Source organism: Scyliorhinus canicula, chromosome 6 (genome assembly GCF_902713615.1).
Source record: "Scyliorhinus canicula chromosome 6, sScyCan1.1, whole genome shotgun sequence".
Classification (NCBI taxonomy): domain Eukaryota; kingdom Metazoa; phylum Chordata; class Chondrichthyes; order Carcharhiniformes; family Scyliorhinidae; genus Scyliorhinus; species Scyliorhinus canicula.
The window spans coordinates 203,540,608-203,549,082 of record NC_052151.1 but is presented as its reverse complement, the minus strand read 5'-3'; the positions used below and the strand labels follow the sequence as shown (position 1 = coordinate 203,549,082).

Sequence of the window (8,475 nt, the reverse complement as noted above, 5' to 3'; positions counted from 1 at the left end):
TGGTGGTGTGTAATACGGCCTCTGACAGAAACCCAGTAATTCATTTCCAGAGACTTGACTCCTATTGAATTCACTGAGTGACAAACTGTAATTGACTAGCTGAAAGAGTTGTTGAACCGGTTTGATGATGTATCTTTAAATAGCATGGGCCTGTCACATGGTGGGGTCAGTCATTTCAGCACAGCCGGAAGGCATTCAACACATTGTGGTGTAGCACAACTCTCAAATTACAAAGATCAGCTCCAATTACTAAACTGTGATTTGCTGAAAGGAACAACCCTAGGATTGGTGTCGATGAGTCCAGAAAGACAGAACTGGCAGACTCCACACGGAAACAGGGAATCTGCAGGTCAAGGTAAGATATTTAGATTTAGAACAGTACAGCATAGAACAGGCCCTTCGGCCCTCGATGTTGTGCCGAGCAATGATCACCCTACTCAAACTCACGTATCCACCCTATACCCGTAACCCAACAACTCCCCCTTAACCTTACTTTTTAGAACACTACGGGCAATTTAGCATGGCCAATCCATCTAACCCGCACATCTTTGGACTGTGGGCGGAAACCGGAGCACCCGGAGGAAACCCACGCACACACGGGGATGACGTGCAGACTCCGCACAGACAGTGACTCAGCCGGGAACCGAACTTGGGACCCTGGAGCTGTGAAGCATTGATGCTAACCACTATGCTACCGTGCTGCCCCTATGTCTGAGCCTGTATTTTGTGTATTTCTTTATTTTAAAGCTTTTTTGCAGTGAGATTGTGTTACATGGGTTGTTGAATAATTCACATTCCAACAAAGAACCATGTGATTATATCCAATTATTGGGTCGGGACAGTGATGAAGGGTGATTTGTTCAACAGTGAGGGTCCCAGAATCAGACCACTCCTGCTCTACATCATCCCATTTCATTTTTAAGGGGAAAGGAGTGAGAAGCAGAAGAGCATTCCCAGGTCAGACAGGGCTGGGCCTTGGACCTTCCTCAATGTGGGTTTTACCACAACACATTCTGCATCTGTCGGGGGAGATTTCATTCTTGAAATGACAGGAAACCAAGTTCATGAAGTTCTGACGATCACGACCCACAATGTTTAGCTGCACAGTCTGCAATTCCCTACTCCACCCATTACTCAGGTAATGAAAGTATTTGGCTAACAAGAGCCATTTCTTGTTGAATTTCCAAAGCCACGTTTCCTTCTATTGTGTTATCTGGAACATTTGCTGTCTCTGATTCATGGTGCAGACAAATATGACCTTGGTGCCTGCGAACGACTGTTCCATTGTTCAATTTGGCAACCAAAGATACTAGGCAGGCGGCACGTTAGCACAGTGGTTAGCACTGTTGCACCAGGGACCCGGGTTCGATTTCCAGCTTGGGTCACTGTCTGTGCGGAGTCTGCCCGTTTTCATCTTGTCTGCGTGGGTTTCCTCCGGGTGCTCCAGTTTCCTCCCACAAGGTGAATTGGACATTCGGAATTCTCCCTCACTGTACCTGAACAGGCGCCCGAGTGTGGTGACTGAGAAATTTCCACAGTAACTTCATTGCAGTGTTAATGTAAGCCTACTTGTGACACCAATAAAGATTATTATAACAGTTGAAACATCAGATGATCATTGTGACTTTTCATAATGTTCCAGATAGAAATATTGTTCAACATTGTGGGTATCCTACTGCATTTACTAAACAGGAAATAAGAGCCTGGGTTCTGTTTCCAGCTGAAGACTTGTCAATCTGGTTCGACTGGTATCCATTTTCTAATGACTAGAAATTCTTGAGACAAAACAATCTCGGAACACCTTTTACCAGAGCGTAAAGCTCTGGACACAAATGTCATATATAGGATCAACTCTGATGATCATTCTGTTTTATTCTGCGATAACTAGTGAGTTAACAAAGACAGGAAATGCACAATGTCAGTGGACACGGTGTGATTGAGGTAAAGTGAATGTAGTTTCTGAATTGATTGTTAGTATTTCTGTGTTGATTCTTTCTTCCCATTGAAAGCTGTTTTCTCGCAGGGAAATTATGCTCCTCAGCTTTCCTGCGGTAAATCCACCCTTTGCGGCTATAGCTATTATCGCACTGTTAGCTCAGACAGTAACTGGGGAAAAAAGTTTGTTCAACACTGGGACCCTCGCGGCTCAACCCATTTGTTTGCGCCACTACCGCTCTCATTTTGAATAAGAGGTGACAAGATTAACCAGGGGCAGGGAGCACAGGGGTTCTACTAATCATAGGCAGCTCAGACAGTGATGAGATTGCGAAAGCCGTTACTTGGGGCACAATGTGAGATAATACACTTAAAAATGTCAGCTTGGAATAGAGTAGGGAACTAATGGCAGATGGTCAAAGTGAGTTTGATTCTTGAAACAAACCTCAGTAAATGTCACATTCAGTTTGAATAAATTCTTAGTTTAGTACTGGTCCATACAACTGAATTTGCTTTCGGTTCATCCTGACAAAAACTCTTCCCTAATCCTCAGCGTGAGCCGTTGGATTAGCACTGATTGGTGGTGAAATTTCATCAGTTCACAGAAGGTTCACCAGGATGATCCCTGTGAGGTTGTTTAAAGAGCAAAGTTTCAGCAGGTTGGACCTATACTGAGGACTTTAGAAGAATAAGAGGTGAGCTTATTGAGAGGTTGAATAAACTCGGTTTGTTCTCACTGGAAGGACCGAATTTGAGGGGCGACCTGAAAGAGGTCTACAAAATTATGGGGGCATAGAAAGGGTGGATAGTCAGAGACTTTTTCCCAGCGCAGAGGGTCAATTACGAGGGAGCATAGGTTTAAGGTGCAAGAGGCAAGGTTGAGGGGGGATGTACGAGGCACAATTTTTACTAGGAGGGTAGTGGGTGCCTGGAACTCGCTGCCGGAGGAGGTGGTGGAAGCAGGGACGATAGTGACATTTAAGGGGCATCTTGACAAATACATGTACAGGATGGGAATAGAGGGATGCGGACCCCGGAAGTGTAGAAGATTTTAGTTTAGACGGGCAGTGTGGTCGGAGCAGGCTTGGTGGGCCGAAGGGCCTGTTCCTGTGTTGTACTTTTCTTTGTTCTTTGTTATTGAAACATAAGATTTGAGACAATTGGTTATGGTGATTGCTGGGAGGATGTTTCCCCTTGTGGGAAAACCAGAACGGAGCAGAGTTTCAAAGTAAGGGTCTGTCATTGAGAACTGAGATGAGGGGGAATTTCTTCTTTCCGAGGGCCTTAAGTACGTGGAATTCACTTCTCCAAAGAGCATTGGAAGCTGTGTCAGTAAATATTTACAAGGCTGAGTCAGATAGATTTTTGGTAACGGAATCGAGAGTTATAGAAAGGAGGTAGGAAAATGGAGTTAAGACCACAATTGTCTGATTGAATCGGGGAGTGGGCTCAATGGACCAAATAGCCTACCCCTGCTAGTATTTATTGCCAGTGGCCCAGGTTCGATTCCGGCTTGGGTCACTATCTGTGCAGAGTCTGGACGTATTCACTGTGTCTACGTGGGTTTCGTCCAGGTGCTATGGTTTCGTCCCACAAGTCCCGAAAATCATTCTGAATTCTCCCTCAGTGTACCCGAACAGGCGCCGGAATGTGGCGACTAGGGGATTTTCACAGTAACTTCATTGCAGTGTTAATATATATATACAACAGCAGCAACTTCCCTTGTTACTCAGTCCTCTCTCTCTGCTGGTTCCAAACTGGCCAGCTCTATTTATGCAGGGAGTCTGCTAACGATTTCTCCGCCCCCATCATTGGGGAAGCTCATACTCACATAGGATTGTGGGATGGTCATTAGTCCCCAGACAGTGGTAAGCAGGCAGGTTATAACAAATAGGATCAACTCTGATGATCAGTCTGTTTTATTCTGCGATAACCAGTGAGTTAACAAAGACAGGACATGCACAATGTCAGTGGACCTGGTGTGATTGAGGTAGAGTGAATGTAGTTTCTGAATTGATTGTTCGTATTTCTGTGTTGATTCTTTCTTCCCATTGAAAGCTGTTTTCTCCCAGGGAAATTATGCTCCTCAGTTTTCCTGCGGTGAATCCACATTTGCGACTATAGCTATTATCTCACTGTAAGCTTAGACAGTAACTGGGGAATAAAATTTGTTCAACACTGGGACCCTCGCGGCTCAACCCATTTGTTTGCCCCACTACCGCTCTCATTTTGAATAAGAGGTGACAAGATTGACCAGGGGCAGGGAGCACAGGGGTTCTACTAATCATAGGCAGCTCAGACAGTGATGAGATTGCGAAAGCCGTTACTTGGGGCACAATGTGAGATAATACACTTAAAAATGTCAGCTTGGAATAGAGTAGGAAATTAATGACAGATGATCAAAGTGAGTTTGATTCTTGAAACAAACCTCAGTAAATGTCACATTCAGTTTGAATAAGTTCTTAGTTTAATACTGGTCCATACAAATGTGGAGCAGTAAGAAAGGCAGCTGGGGAGTCTGCCAGGCCACTGGAAGCTCCACAGTTTTCAAGAACAGAGCAGGGTTACACCCTGGAACTCACCCAAGCAGTGCCAACAGGGCAGCTTAGTCGTGCCACTCTGACACTGCCAGAATGTCCGGGTTGCACTTCCAGGGAGCGAGGGGACTGCCCAGGTGCCTGGGCACCAGGATAGCACTGCCTGGGGTCAGATCCGAGGGGGGTGGGGGGGGTGGGGGGGCTGCCAGGTACCGAGCGAGTTCCCAGCGGCCTCCTCAAGCTTGGGGGGGACGGGGGTCAGAAAAATGGGGGGTCCGAAATGAGGCAGGAAGAATGATCGGGGCAGCCTTCCAAAATCGTGGCCTGATCTACTGGCAAGCTTAATCTTACCATTAGGAATTTCCTCTATGTCTGGCCTTGGCAGAGACAATTTTCCCAAGGGCAAAAAAATCCGGCAAAGTGGTGTTGGATAGCGGGGTGTTTCTCAATGCTGCAGCTGCAGGGAAACTTCTCTAAAAGCACCGTTCAGCGGACGTTACATTGAGTCCGCTGAATCTTCTTTCTTCAACTTGGCTTTATGATGGAATCACTATTCTTTTCTTCAATTAATGAATGGCCTACATTCCTCTTTCCTCCGCTGCCACAGTCTACCCCAGCATCTGGGTCTGCCTCCCTACTTTTCTGTTGGACCCAAAGGCACTGTCCTGCCAAGACTCAATCAATTAGTCCAATGTTAGAGGGCTAGTCACCCTCCACTAATTTATGTCTGCAGAAAACCTACTGACGTTTTTAATCATTATGCCTGAACCTATTCTCATGGGATGGTCTGAACTGAGTGTGAATGCTGATTCCATGGCCTGTGTTTAATTGGCTGCGCAGCCCTGAAGAGACTCAGCAATTAGAGCAGAGTACTGTTAGTATCAGAAAGTACTGATGTGGGATCAGATTGAGTACAACCAGCACACTGGTAGTGCAGGAGGCTCAGACCATCACACTGGGAGTGCAGGAGGCTCAGACCATCACACTGCAGGCCTGGACTTGGGGGTTGGATGGATGTAGCATGGAACTGAGTTTGCTTTAGGTTCATCCTGACAAAAACTCTTCCCTAATCCTTTGCATCAGCCACTGGATTAGCACTGATTGGTGGTGAAATTTCATCAGTTCACAGAAGGTTCACCAGGATGATTCCTGTGAGGTTGTCTAAAGAGCAAAGTTTCAGCAGGTTGGACCTATACTGAGGACTTTAGAAGAATAAGAGGTGATCTTATTGAGAGGTTGAATAAACTCGGTTTGTTCTCACTAGAATGACGGAGGTTGAGGGGCGACCTGATAGAGGTCTACAAAATTACAAGGGGTGGGTAGTCAGAGACCTTTTCCCAGCGTAGAGGGTCAATTAGTAGGTGGCATAGGTTTAAGGTGCAAGAGGCAAGGTTGAGAGGGGATGTACGAGGCACCTTTTTTACACAGAGGGTAGTGGGTGCCTGGAACTCGCTGCCGGGGGAGGTGGTGGAAGCAGGGACGATAGTGACATTTAAGGGGCATCTTGACAAATACATGAATAGGATGGGAATAGAGGGATGTAGACCCTGGAAGTATAGAAGATTTTAGTTTAGACGGGCAGTGTGGTAGGAGCAGGCTTGGAAGGATGAAGGGCCTGTTCCTGTGTTGTACTGTTCTTTGTTCTTTGTTGTTCTTTGTTATTGAAACATAAGATTCGAGTCAATTGGTTATGGTGATTGCTGGGAGGATGTTTCCCCTTGTGGGAAAACTAGAAATGGTGGCAGAGTTTCAAAGTAAGGGTCTGTCATTGAGAACTGAGATGAGGGGGAATTTCTTCTTTCCGAGGGCCTTAAATACGTGGAATTTGCTTGTCCAGAGGGCATTGGAAGCTGTGTCAGTAAATATTTACAAAGCTGAGTCAGATAGATTTTTGGTAACGGAATCAAGAGTTATAGAAAGGAGGTTGGAAAATGGAGTTAAGACCACAATTGTCTGATTGCATCGGGGAGTGGGCTCAATGGACCAAATAGCCTACCCCTGCTAGTATTTATTGCCAGTGGCCCGGGTTCGATTCTGGCTTGGGTCACTATCTGTGCAGAGTCTGGACGTATTCACTGTGTCTACGTGGGTTTCCTCCAGGTGCTCCGGTTTCCTCCCACAAGTCCCGAAAGTCATTCTGAATTCTCCCTCAGTGTACCCGAACAAGCACCGGAATGTGGCGACTAGGGGATTTTCACAGTAACTTCATTGCAGTGTTAATGTAAACCTACTTGTGACAGTAATAAACATTATTATTATTACCATTTGTTATGTTCTTATTCGCTGGCCAATCTTTTTGTACCTCTTCCGCTCCTCTCCCACCGACTCCTAAAATGCATTCTTACCTCCACCTTCACAAGCTCACTCCCCTGCCCTATCCTATTAACCCTTTAATCTAACCTACACATCCTTTTGGATACTCAGGACCAATTTAGCATAGCCAATCCATGTAATCTGCAAATCTTTGGACTGTGGGAAGAAACCAGAGGAAACCCATGCATGCACAAACAGTCACCCAAGGCTGGAAATGAACCAGGGTGACTGGCGCTGTTTGGCACGGTGCTAACCACTGTGCCATCATGCCACCCATTGTTGGACATGTTGGAAAATTTATACAGACAACTGGTTCAGCTATTCGCTATCAGATCTGGCTGGGTGACATGAATCAATACCGTGTTTCCTGCTCCAGGATCTCAGAATGCTAAAATAAACCCGGCTTTTCATCTCAGCTGCAGCTGTCTTTTTGCGCTCTTTGGGTTAGCGCAGTTGCTTCACAGCTCCAGGGTCCCAGGTTCAATTCCCAGCTTGGGTCACTGTCTGTGCGGAGTCTGCACGTTCTCCCCGTGTCTACTTGGCTTTCCTCCGGGTGCTCTGGTTTCCTCCCACAGTCCAAAGATGTGCATATTAGGTGGATTGACTATGCTAAATTGCATTTAGTGTTCAAAACAGGTTTGATGTGGTTACGGAGATGGTGGAGGGACAGGGAGGAAGTGTGGGCTTAGGTAGGTGCACTTTCCAAGGGACGGTGAAGACTCAATGGGACGAATGGCCTCCTTGGGCACTGTAACTTCTATGATTCTATGATTTACCATTGGCTTCTTCAACCTCATATCAGCCAACATGTATGGAGAAGTTTAAATAATAATAATAATCTTTATTGTCACAAGTAGAATTACATTAACAGTGCACTTAAGTTACTTTGAAAAGCCCCTTGTTGCCACATTCTGGTACATAGAGGGAAAATTCACAATGTTCAAATTCCCAAATAGCATGTCTTTTGGGAGGAAACCAGAGCACCTGGAGGAAACCCACATAGACACGGGGAACGTGTAGACTCCGCACAGACAGTGACCCAAGCCAGGAATCGAACCTGGACCCTGGCATTGTGAAGCCATAGTGCTGACCACTATGCTACCAATCACAAAGATTGCTCTGCTTCTTCTACCATATTCCTTTCCCATCAACCCAAATATTTGAACAGCCCCCCTCCTCCAAACATCACCCAAACATTTGTTCTATAGTTTTTCTCTTCTGTGCGATAAGCACTCTTTAAATACACCTTTTTACTGAGATTTTAAGATATTCCCAAACTATTCAACAAATCAATATTCTGCCTCCTTCACTGTTCAGTATTCTAATTTATAACATTCTGCATGAATAGCAAAAGTTCTCACCACCACCTACATTGTTCATCAATAAGGTTCTGACACCATGAGAAATATAATGATACACATTGAAATTGAAGCGCTAACATACAGGAGAATTGTCCATGAACACAAGGAAAATGGTGATCACTACTGATGGAGATCAGAGGAACCACACGCATATAGATATTGTGTACATGTGGACATATATCATGTTTATAAAATTCTATAATTTCTCAGAAAATCTGAAATAAATAAACACTGACCCAATAAAAATGAATGAAGGCCCATTTAATTAATCAATTATTATCTGTGCAACACCTCCCCTTAAAATATTCTTGGCTTTGCGAATTAGTCTG

At 45.2% G+C, this 8,475-nt stretch overlaps 1 pseudogene; it reads left to right on the top strand.

Moving 5' to 3' along the window:
- Positions 1–216: 216 nt before the first annotated feature.
- The window catches only part of LOC119967988, a 44,085-nt pseudogene continuing 35,826 nt past the window's right edge, over positions 217–8,475 (top strand).